Genomic DNA, 13,593 nt, shown 5'->3' on the forward strand with positions numbered 1-13,593 from the left:
AAAATTGTGTAGGAACTATCCAAGATTCAGTTGTTTTACCTGTCGACAAGAGCTTTACATTACTGTGATCTGCAGTATTATTCTGTAAGAACTCGCTCGTGAAATATTGACAACAGACGTTTGGTGATACGCCAATTTGATCCTATGAATTTTATAATTGTTATAGTCAGTGGCATTCTGACAAATTACACTCGTGTTCGGCAGTGATTTTCTAGTTTCTTTTTATAGAATAGCTGTACTGGTATAAATGTTAAGTGAGGGAATCAGATTATTAGTAGGTGAAACTTGACTACTTAGATCTCACGGTTGGTAGAGCAAGGATAATGTAATATTTAGAGATGATGTTTAGGGAGGTCTTACAATGCGTGTCTATCATTATGTGACCATTGGGACGAGTGACCAGTAGGTCTATTTGTTCAATTTTCCTATCTATATACATAAAAAATAATGTTTGTATGTTTGTCCTCTACGCGTTCCTAAATTATTGATCCGTTACTTCCGTGTTACATCTAAAGCCCGTGAGCACTTCTCCACTCAAAAACAAGATTTTGTTTTGTATTTTTGTTCTTCAATAAAATAAATGTTTTAAGTAGTTCTATTCTATCCGTATGAGGCCGGGACAGTTAGGTAGTTATAAATAAAATTGCATTTTTAGGAAACCATTGCCAGCTCATTTAACTTTAATTGCATTTAATGCTATTTTATATTGATGATTTCAGTAGTAGCCTCTTACAATGCGGGTTATCAGCGGCTAAATGTTAATCGTGCGAACTACAGAGAAGGGACCGTGCGAATACTGGAACATTTCGTCAGACCTGTGTTCCGTACAATCAGACTCGCCGACGTTGTTCACTCATTCAATTCATTCTAAATATAGATGAAGTAGCCTTTTAGTGTGCAAGATAATAGCTTTAAATAGTTCAAGCTGATGTATTGGTGTAGATTTCTATAAGTAATGTCATTACTTTGAAGTATTTAGATACTTTCCTACAAATAAATTAATATTAAATACGAATAAGATTTACTATTCACATGAATAATTATTTTATACACCCGCGCTAAATATAATTTAGATTCATATTTCCAAAGTTACCAATAAAATTTCGAGTCAACTTAAGGTTTAATTGTATCAATACGTTGCGTTGGAATTTATACAAAATATTTTATTATTTTTATCAATATACTGTAACTATTAGAATCTACTCTACTGCATAAAGCCTTTAATTTTTTATAATTTGTTTGATAATACACCTCCTAGATTGTATTATTAAAACTTTTTTGATTGTATTCTGGGATTTCTGAAATATTACCAAGATTATTGTTATCCATTATTTCTGTAAGTTTCACGGTATTTCATCGCGTGCAACGAAAATTGCATTTTCAAAACAAATCAAAAAGTTTATGGAACGGCACTACGACGTAGAATAGTACGGACGCATTTATAGCAATAACATTATTACGGAAATTGTTCCTTTACTTTCAAAAATGTTTGAAAACAAAACAGTAACATGGTGCAATAACTATAAAAGTTCAGCGGCCCCATAAAGCGACTCGAAAGCCTTCCTAAGGGAATTGCCAGACGGCGCGAATAAAAAACCAATTTCATAAAACTATGCACCCAACTGCATGCAGGGTCCACAACAATAAATGAGCAAAAGCCAGAACCTGATGCTTAGTGCTAATGTTCCATCTCAATGACGTTCTACCACATTACAAAACTTTTCACGCTACATAGACTTGTTAATATAACGCATGAAAATACAATGATATAAAAAAGAGCAATGAATATCGTGTGATAACTTATATCGTACTACTTCTTGTCGTTGTAGTGGAATCTGCAAGTTCGTCACTCACACAGAAGCGTGTGTGACGTCGGAAGGCTTCGACTGCACACTCGTTAAAATTAACATCGCGTCAGTCTGCACCGAGCCGCCGTTCGTGTCGCACATGCCGCTCGACGCCGCGACGACGATCCTCCGATCGCGAAAAAAGTTTAACACACGAAACTTTCTTGAGACTTTCCTTTCAACCCGAACACTGTTGAAGTGGAACTGTCTGCTTTTGATGCAAACGTTGAGAGTGACCTTAGCTAAAAACCGGAATTCGGTATCCCCAAGAACGGGTTTAGAGCCCGGGCCCGTGGCAGGACATTCGTGAAGTGATAACTTGATTTTCAGTGCTGTGTTCAGTGTGGGTTACTGGATTTTTCTTTGCCGTTATACAGATCGATAAAGGAGGAGGACTGGTCTCTGCCTCTTAAGGTCGGCTACACATAACAGTGCTGTCAAACTTTTCCGTAAGTATGACGAAGTGTATAACATAGTTATGTTATTATTTTGTAACTGGTATTATTTTGTCGTTTTTTAAATACAGCATAAGTTATAAATAAAGAGATTTAATAAGAACATAAATATATATATAGCAATTAAACTCGCAATATTTAAAATTCGAATTTATTATATCCTAGTTTACTTCTTTTTTGACTTAATAGAATAACAATCCGTTATTTGATAAGTTATCAAAAAATACAGCTCTTATTTCAAGTTATATTAAACGTGCAGTCACCGATCATAAGTTATCAATCAATTTTAAAGAGAAAAATAACTTCAAGTTATAAATATATATTTGTTAAATAGAAGTCTACTTAAAAATATGTATTTATAAATGTAGTAAAAAACTGTATGATTACATAAATGTTAACAGTTTTAAAATTAAAATAAAAACCAAATGAATTTTTATCAATATCGTATACGAATTTTAACTGTTTATTGAAATCCACTATTTATTTTATATCCGGATAGACAGGTTCTTCATTAATTGTATGATTTTATGAATTGTTAAAGAGACTCAAATGAGGTTACATTTATTCGGACGTTTACGTAAAAACATTACAAGAAAACGTGAATATATTAAGTAGGATTAAACGTATAAAATCATCTAGAGTAAACGTATGAATTCATATTAATATTCGTATTGAACATTCACTAAAACTTCTTCGAAAATAATTGGTGTCTGAGATAAAAGTGGCGCAGTACTCAATTTACATATTTGGGAGATGGCCTCGACCGTGTCGCATTTCAATCGAAAGTGCCATGTGTCTATTGCAAATCTATTTGGAACCGGACAGATGTGCAAAAAGCGATCCATAAAATGACTTTTTAACGTTTTGTAACAATAAAAAAAGATCGCGCCGCTAACTTTATTCTTTTTTACTGTAAAGCAAAATTCGCTCTCGACACCAAGCGTAAGTAATGTGGTTTTAGTTTTTTTCGCTTAGAGAAATTATTTTTAACACTCACCAGTCGTCGTGAACTTTGCTTCATCCAATGGACCTCGGAGGTTTTTTTGTTAAATTTTGGTTTGGCCTCGATCACTACCTACGTATTTAATATCGGATTTGAGATTTCATTTCATAACTGTTCTGCCAAGTTGTCAGAGTTTTTTGTAATGTTGAGGGCACAGTTACAATTATCTCGGAGATATTTTTTTAATCGATTTTTATACTCTACATATACGTTTTTCCCTCAATCGATTTAACGGTATTATACTATAAACTACGGCAAAATCAATTTTTGTTCGACGAATTCTTATCTGATCCCTTATCAGATGTAAGGCTGAATTTACAACGAAAGCTTTATAAAGTAACAAAATAAGAATTCAACTAAAATTCTAAACCTAAACAAAATACTAATTGTATTGTCATATTATTTACTATATTGCAAATTATATAATTCAGCTTTGTGATATAAATGTCTCAAACTCATTAATTTTGATTAAATTTTGTACCTTCTTTAGTCGTGACATTGATAAAAAAAAGCCAGCCGTGCGTATTTTGCCAGGCTCATTGAATTACAAGACAAAAAACTATCCGTTACAATATCAAGGCATCTCCACGTGAATGAAGATTAAACTTCGCTTTATGAAGAATCAATAGAACCATCATTATTTTCATAAGATTATTGAAACTAATTGCTATTATTTATAATTACTAGATTAACCTCTCAATTGTTTTTCTCGACGTTTGTATAATATCACTTGATCTGATAAGTTACAACTATTAATGAAATTTAACGCAATTAGTAATTTATTTTATCGTACATAAAGCTTATTTACAAATGGATGTTGTATGCCGATCAACTCATTAAAAAGTTTTGTAAATACAGTTCTACTGCAACAGCTCATAAATGGTCCACTGTTGGACTTCAGTCGGGTTGGTGTGTCACAGAATTGTTACAAGTGGCTAAATTTCTTCCGTTACATGCTGGCTTCTCAGCGGTGCTAGCTTATAATTGAATCCGCGATCATCAGTTAAAATCTACATGTTCTACCCACTGGGTCAACTTGGGTCGATGTAAAGTATTTATATTTTTAATATTATTTTCTTTCTCCAAAACTAAGCAATTGGTGTAATTGTGATGCATCACGTTGCATAATGTGTTGTTTGGGTAAATGATCGTCTAAATGTGGGGCACACAAATGGCGTATCGACGAAATAGTGTAATGAAAAATAATTAAAGAAATGGAACTATATCATCCATTAAAAGTTAATAATAACTTCATTAATCTATGAAGCATTGCTCTATCATTTGTCGAAAATAAGTAACTGAGATTGATTGTTATTTACTTTAGCAGGTATCAAATATTAACGGTCACACGAGTAATTAGAAAGACATCAGACGAGAGACATCTATTGGACAAAGAAAAATAGGTTCTTTATATAGTTTATCAGAATTATAATTAGTAATACAACTTATTAAAGTTTTATATGTAGAATCTTTTGTTGATATTTAAATTTATTTTTATTTTTATTTGAAAGGAATTTTTTTTTGCTGTCCTCTTTACTCTCACACTAGAGAGTGCGATAGCAGTTCGAGAAATATATTTCATTTTAAATATAATTCGGGTGTCTTCGAGGCAAGCTAATTAGTAAGGAATTTCTAGGCAAGGAAAAGAAAAGAAATTATAGCATATCATATTAAGTTCCCTTTTGTTACTGTTACTTGGGTATTTTTATTATTAAATTATTGTGTAAATAAAAGAGTTAAGATCACAAATATTAGATGACACAAAAATGTATGCGTGAATTTGGCAATATCTGTCATTCTTAACATGTTACTGTTAAATCTTGTAACATTTAGATAACGATTGCAAATATTAATTTTGAGTGTGTATGTTATTAAAACTTGAATATTGCTTAATTCGTATAGCATGTAATTTTTGCATCCTTACTGGAACAGAAAAGCAGAAACCATTTGAAAATTATTGATAATAGTAGTCGACTTGCTTATTTTAAAATAATACCTCATGCATATATCTTAGGATTCCATAGTAACTACCTACTAGTAACTGTCTACTTAGTATTTACGTAGTACTCATCTAGTAACTACCGAGTACCTACCTTGTACCTACCTAGTGACTGCCTAGTGACTTTCTAGTACCTACTTAATGATTATCTAGCGACTACCCAGTACCCTATCTAGTGAACCTTGTGACTACCTCTCACCTGCTAATTAACTAGTGCCTTTACAGTTTTTTCAATATTTTATATAGATTTATTTTATATAAACACATATTTATGTAAACATATGTATATAAAAACATATTTATATAAACATAGAAAACTTATTGACTTAGAAAATAGTATTTAAAACACATTTTTTTCATAGGTCCACTTATTCATGAAAATAATTTATTTATGAGCTCTACTGTTTGATATTAATTTTCCTAAATATCGTTTAATAGAGAATGTAGGATTTAATGCTTAATACAAAACGCTTCATTTAATAATTTTAAACCACTAAACTCATTCCATTTAAAATATCTCTAAATTTCAATAAAGTATCTTGAGAAAAAATATCATTGTTTAATCATTATTTTTTAATGTATTCGTAACGGAAAATCTTTGCATAATTCGTAAATGTATTTCTTTTTTAATTTATAAAATAGGTACTTAATTTTTATATTGTGCTACATGTTATATGTAAAGACGTTACTTACCTACTTTTAATTAAATACCTAAACGATTGCATAATAGTTAATAAGAAAAACACTTCAAAATTAGGGCAATCGTTACGAAAACCAGACTAGATAACAAACAACAACATTGCAAGTGCACTTAACAGTACCTAATTGATAAGGTCATGAGCAAGAACAATGAAAGTACAGACCGAACACCGTTATTAAGACTAACGAAGTTTTGGTTTAATATCAAACATGCCTTTACCGAAAAATATGCAATAAATTTGTTACGCTATGAATTAAATTGTATTATACAATCGTAAAGGTAGGCGTATGCATAATGCATATCAAGGAGTTATGATATTTTACGTTTATTATTATAATTTGCATATAATATTTGTATTTAATTTTAATATTCAGAACAACCTTTTTAAATCAGTATTATTAAAACAAAACATCTTTGTGAATTCTTTTTTTTATAAAACAAAGATAAATATATTAGTCTTTCTGCTTTATACCTAAACCCAATTATCTCACTAGGTACAAGTACTTAAATAAAAAATAATTAGAATTTCATGCAATAATAAAACGACGATATCTGTCTATTTGCGCTGTCTAACAAGCGTAGTAATGTGATGCAATTGACAAATCACTAAAGCTTAGCATAATATTATGAGTTATACATGATCAGATCAAATAATGTTGGCCTTGTGCTTATTATTTACCTGCACTCATTGAGAAACGCCTGTCAACTTGACAGATCGCTACGTCATCGCCTTGACACATGTAAGTGCGAAAATTAACGTTTTTGTTTAATAATTTCGTGTTACTACTGGTTTGGTTACTTCATTTTTACCCTCTAAATAAAGTTCTAAAAGATAAACAATAAGATTCTTAAAATAGATTGAAGTATAGTCGTATGTTTTGTTTTATTATGACACATTACAAATTAACAATTTTATGTGTTTTGTTAGATGTTGATTTAAGTATCAGTAATGTTATTACATTTTAAATATACATATATCTATATATATTTTTATACTTAGAAGATTTTTTCGTTTTTTTTTTTTAATTTATTTGAAGTTTATCTAAGTATTTTATGGTTTTACAATTTTGAATAAATAACAGATTAAGAATAACTTCAATGTCATAGCATTAGGTAGGTATGGACATTAAAGCTGAATAAGAGGAAAATTGTTACAAAACCTGTTACATTATACTATATATACTTATACTGTTGCATTATGATCCTTCCATTAGTTGCATCATTTCATAAGGTTTTTGAAATATATTATTATAAATTTTAACGCAAAAATGATGTATAACTGAATCAAGATGTAACGTGACCTTTATCTTTATCGGATCTAGATTCGTAAATCGAACTAATCGAGTTTTTACTTAAAAACAAATCGCTACTAAACAAAAATATTATTAATACAACAAGTTTATTTATGTTAATATTGAGATAGAACATAATATTGAAGTATTCGTCTTATTTTCATCACTGGATGACTAATTCAACGCCTTAGTATGGCCGTGAATATATCGATGATAATGCTAATTATGAAGATGTTATTGCATAATAAAATATTTAACATTTGGCAAAAAATCTCATTAGCTGCCTGTATGCACACAAAGCTCTGAACTAATGAGATTTTTATTTAATTAGATAAGTATAATGTCAGGCGCTAATATTTTGTAAACTTTTTCGCCGACTTTAGAGACGAAGTTCAATTTGACTTTTTAAGTATTTATATTTGGGTTTGTTGCTCAATATCTTTGACACAGAACAGATTTCTTACCGCACTAAGAGGGCAAGTATAAAAGTAGTCACGTAGAGCATTTGTCACTAGTTGTGTGTATACCTAGAATGTGAGTGTCATAATAACTTTGGTAAAATATTTACCTTTTTACATAAAAGAAGCAATTTTGATAAACGTATAAATATATTCAGTGACATTTACTTAATAAGTTTTTATTAAATAGGTGGATAGAACACGTGTTCTAACCGAATGTCCGGGCAAGCTCCACAGAGTTTTTATATGTGAAGTATAATTTGTATTTGTAATTAATATTGTGTTCGTCTTTGAAGAAAAATATAGTGGAGAAACCTTCATTTATCGGTTGAAACTCCTCCATACTTGTATCCACGAATTATTACAAAAATAATTTGTTGTAATAACCGGGTAGAAAAGTTAACACTTTCACCAATTAAATAAAAATTTAGTAGATAAATATCTAGATTTCATATAATGGCCAATTCTTTAAAATAATGTTAGATATAGTATGAATATACATAATATGAAATGCACAATGAAAAGTAATCCCCGAAAAGAATAGTTTGTGAATAATTTGATTGAATTGATTGTACATATTACTACTTTAATATTTTAATTATGTAAAAAGTCATTTTGAGTAATCAGTGGTTTAATTGTTACAAAATTAAATACAGGTTGACATTTATTTCAGGAGATTTGGTTTAATTGATTTTGTAAAGCATGTAATTATCGATTACATATTATTTTGGCATTCATGTTATTTCTTAATATATATATATATATATAAATAGCAATGAAATCGAATGTGATTACTATATTATTTATGTGAAAATCGTGGCAACAGAATGTCGTAAACAAATGAGTTTTCTTAGATGCACTCGACGAGACTAAGATTTATAAAGAGCTTCATATGAAGTAGTGAAGCCTCCTTAGCACACAAGGAGGCTTCACTTTATATTAGCATTCGTGTTCATTTCAAATCTGTAATAATAATGACCTTTAAAAAGTTTCTTAAATATAGAAATGCAACTTGTGTATAATAAATAAACAATCTGTGATCAAGGTAATGATGTATATGCATTACCTTGATCACAGATAAATAACAATGTTTGGTTTTTACTTGTACGTATGTATATATCAAACTGTTGAAGTATATCTCGAATCGGTAAAGGCCACACAAGTTTGAATACGTCTTAATGCGGTACCAAAACTCAAACTCAAACTCAAAATTCCTTTATTCAACATAGAAGCATCACACTTACTTATTGATGGTCAAATTAAACACTACCACCGGTTCGGAAAAAGGAACACCCTGACCTGAAAAGAACCGACGTAAGAAACTCAGCGGGTCTTTAGCGAGTAACAGGAGTAACAAGTGTAATTTCAGTAGTTCGGGATGGCAAAATAAAATTATGTTTTACAATGGTGCTCCAATCTCTCTATATTTCTTTACAATCCCTCACAATCATCCAATTGTTTTCCTTATGACAGCTCAATCATTTTTAAAATAAGAAATAGTGTTACATGCCAGTATTCAATGTTATTCCATATAAAATAATATGAATTAAAGTTGTACAAATTATTGATCAATTAATTATAATAATAATTGTATATATTTATAATATGTAATAATAATGTGATATAATTAATGATATAATTAATTATGACATCCTATGACGTAGCACCGTATTGGAGGCTAGGGCTAGTCTCTAACACAAGATTGTATTTGTTCTTTGTACCAATGTTATGAGAATCACATTTTCCCATAAAAACATTAATATTTTTCCGTACATACAAAACATTACAGAATATATATTGAGAAGCAACAGTCAATATCTTAATTTCTTTAAATTTATACCTTAATGATTCCTTGGCTCCTAGGTTATAGATTGCGCGAATAGCCCTCTTCTGCAGCACAAATATAGTATGGTTAGCGGCTGCCTTACCCCAAAGCATAATACCGTAGGACATTATACTGTGAAAGTAACTGAAATATACTAGGCGAGCAGTATCAACATCGGTAAATAATCTAATTTTTTTGACCGCAAATGCCGCAGAACTCAGTCTACCCGCCAATCCGTTTATATGGGGGAGCCACTGTAACTTGGCATCAAGAGTAAGGCCCAGAAATTCAGTTGTTTCAATTGGATCCATCGATTCCCCATTTATAAGTACATCGGGTTTTACATTTTGTACGTTTGGTGTGCTAAATTTTACAATTTTAGTATTTTTATTATTCAGCCTAAGATTATTTACGCTAAACCAGTGTACTATATCAGCCATAGCATTGTTTACATCGTCATACTGTACCTGTTTCCTATTAATTTTAAAAACCAAAGAGGTATCATCAGCAAACAATACTATATCATGTTTGTTCCCAACAAGAAAGGGCAAGTCATTTATGTATATGAGGAATAGAAAAGGTCCAAGAATTGATCCTTGTGGGACCCCCATACCAACTAAGACCCCAGGAGACCTTGTCCCTTTGACATCAACCCTCTGAAATCTATTGTTAAGATAAGAAGTCAGAAGGTCGAGTGCACATTCTCTAATTCCATAGTGATATAGTTTCCTGATCAGAGTTTCATGTTGAACAGAATCAAGGGCTTTGGATAAGAAAATCCCTAAGGCATCCTGCGACTTCTCCTAGGCTTTTTATAAGTTCGATACCTGCGTCGGTAGTCGAGCGACCCCTCGTAAATCCAAATTGTTTTCTATGAAGCAGATTGTATCTATTGAAATATGCTAATAATTGATTTAGAATATTTTTTTTAAATATTTTGCTGAGGGTTGGTAGTATTGAGATTGGCCTATAGTTGTTAGGATCTGAAGAGCTACCAGATTTAAATATTGGAATGATTTTGCTATGTTTCATCAGGTCAGGAAATACACCATGTTGAACACAATCATTGAATATTATTGCAAGATAAGGTGCAATCACATCAATAATTGAATTAATCACCTTTACAGAAATACCCCATAGATCAGCAGTTTTCTTAATGTCTAATGACTTAAATGTACAAATTATGTCATTGGTGATTACAGGGGTAAAATTAAATTTTGATTTGCATTCTCGTACATTTTCTTTCATCAATGATTCGGCAACTGCTGGAGAAGAAATAAGTAACTTAGTTGTAGAAACTGGTATGTCAGCAAAAAATTGTTCAAAAACTGAAGCAACTTCCTGTTCACTATTTATGACTTTATTATTATAATTTAAGTTCAATTCGGAGCTGCGACTGCCACCTCTACCAGTTTCACGATTAATAATTTTCCAAGTCATTATTATTTTGTCATGTGCATTCTTAATTCTATTTTTATAGTTAAAGACTGCCAAAAAGCACACATTTCTAAATAATTTTGAATAGTTACTTACATAGTTTGCAAAAGTGGCACTGTGATTCTACGTCCTTTCATTATAAAGCTCGTACATTCGTTGCCTACTTTTATGAATTCCAATAGTAGCCCAATCATTGAATTTTAAGTTTTTTGTATTAACTGTTTTAGAAGTGAATATTGCATTAAACTTGTTTCTTATTAATTTAAATAGATTATTATACAAAACATTGGGATTATCACTAAAAGATAGGTGTGGGAGATTGGCCATAATATTACTTCTAAACTTCTCAATACGACTTGTGGTCAAAGGAACAAACATATTTTTTTCGGAATTGCTTATTTTTTTAACATGGAAATTAAATAAAGCTTGTTGTCCACAATGATCTGAATTTAGTTTATTAATAATAATTTTATTTTGTGGAATATGGGTAGCAAATATGTTATCTATGCAAGTTGCTGTGGAATCTGTTATTCTAGTTGGTTCTAAGAACAGATTTACCAGATTATATGAACTTAACAATGATCTGAATCTAATACTTGTGGTTGTATTATGCAGTAAATTTATATTAAAATTTCCACCAACAATAATTTTATAAGATAACTTTATTAGATACCAATTCTCATGGCCGCGGTACCATGAAATTTTTTGTACTACTTCCATCTTTCGCTACACCGCATCTTGTAATGTTTTAGTGAAACCGGTCTTTATCGTTTGGGAACGCAAAAATTACGAGTACAACTCTTGACAGTTTCACCCACTTTAAATTTTGCCACATAATTAATAAAAATTCAATTAATAATACTTGATAATTTGATTATTGAATCGGTAAATATATGTATAAAACTACTACTTTCTATAATCAATAACTATGAACGAAAGCTAAGCATGGGTTTTTATATTTTAAAGACCTTTATTTTATACTTTGCTATTTACCAATTTTGATTTCGAGCGGAACCCCTGTCAATTCTTATTACACAGTCTATTGAAATCGTATTAGTATGTGTAGTGGTTTGAAGATTTAAAAAAGTCAATTTTCATCACCATCTGTTTTAGTCGTTTGAGTGAGCGACAAGGCCGTCTAAACAATATCTACAGCTCAGCCCAGCCTAATCGTAACTTTGATTAGTAATTACAATCACTCGGCCTTTAGGGTGTAAATCGATAAACGATTCTTACCTAGAATCGGGCTCAGGGTGAAAAGAATATGGCCTTAATTTTCTTTTAATTACGAGCCGTAATGCCGCCGATTGTGAATGCATTTCCATTGTTTCATTGAAGTCTCACTGTGGGTCCAATTTTGTTCTGGTTTTGGACGGTAACTCAATTAGTACTTTCCTGGCCGACTTACTTGGGAATAAGGTCGTTTGAAACATATTATTTTCTGCAAACAATCTCTTGTACAGGTAAAAAACCTTTAAGGAAAAGGAAATGTTAACTTAAGTAATTTTACGACATTTATGGTAAATATATTCAAAGCATTTGTGATGTAGCGGCGTACGTTTTTGGTTATTTGATAAATGAGATAAGAGATAACGTAGGTATTTAAAGCATATGCCGCATGGACTTGTTGATCAAAGTATCCGAGCGCTGACTCATTTGTTAAGTTTATATTGTTGACCTTAAAGTAATGTAAAGTAAATTGAATAAAATTGTTATACTGAAATTTATATTAATATAAACAAATATAATAAGGAATTAAATTTAAGACGGTTAATGTAAAAACATCCAGGAATGGTCTTTGTTTATTTATATGAAATAAATTTAAGTTTACTGAAAATAACTTATGGTGAGATGAGTTTGCCCGAGGCTTTATTTGATTTCGACATTTAAACATGAGAATTGAGTGCTCCTGCGAATCTTTTGAATTACGAAGAATAGTTTCATTAAAATAAAATTAAATTTTATGTAATATTTCGATAAAAATTCAAACAAGATTTTTTATTTTTTTTTAAATATTTTCACACGTTTTAATTATTGTTAAAGAAATATACTCAGTGGTACAGCCATGGTCCTATGGAGCACAATATTTTTATAAATTTTCTTCGTTATTAATATTATGTGACGTATCTCACTGTGTCAATTACGAAATCGGCTAATTGCAGCTACGGTTACGTCACGTAATTTCAAAAATTGACCCAATAATGTTGTAAAGACATGAGCAAGGTCATTCATTGAAATCAAACTAATACAATACTTATTGTTTTCACTCAGTCTAGAACAGGCAACAATGGAGTGATCTTGATGTTAGGCAAAATTAATACGGCTATCAACGAGTAGGTATATAATACATTGATTTGCACCTACTACTAGTATTAAACTTCCTTATTGCATTAAATATAAGGATTAAAATTTTGTAAATACATATTTATCAAATGTTTGTTAGAACTTTTCACTTCATTTAAGTGTCGTGTCTTTTAAAAAAATTGAATATTACATATAATTATTTTTTTTTAATTGAGAACGTTTTGAACTTTGACTTATTCAAATTTCTATTAATTCATATCAATCTTATTTAAT

At 30.6% G+C, this 13,593-nt stretch overlaps 1 protein-coding gene across 1 annotated transcript in view; it reads left to right on the forward strand.

Moving 5' to 3' along the window:
- Positions 1-1,897: 1,897 nt before the first annotated feature.
- Positions 1,898-13,593, forward strand: part of LOC113396341 (serine/threonine-protein kinase DDB_G0283821) — a 153,343-nt gene continuing 141,647 nt past the window's right edge. The window contains exon 1 of the mRNA XM_026634240.2: positions 1,898-2,296. The gene's annotated coding sequence lies outside the window, so the exon portion shown is untranslated. The remainder of the gene's footprint in view (positions 2,297-13,593) is intronic.

Source organism: Vanessa tameamea, chromosome 6 (assembly GCF_037043105.1).
Source record: "Vanessa tameamea isolate UH-Manoa-2023 chromosome 6, ilVanTame1 primary haplotype, whole genome shotgun sequence".
Classification (NCBI taxonomy): domain Eukaryota; kingdom Metazoa; phylum Arthropoda; class Insecta; order Lepidoptera; family Nymphalidae; genus Vanessa; species Vanessa tameamea.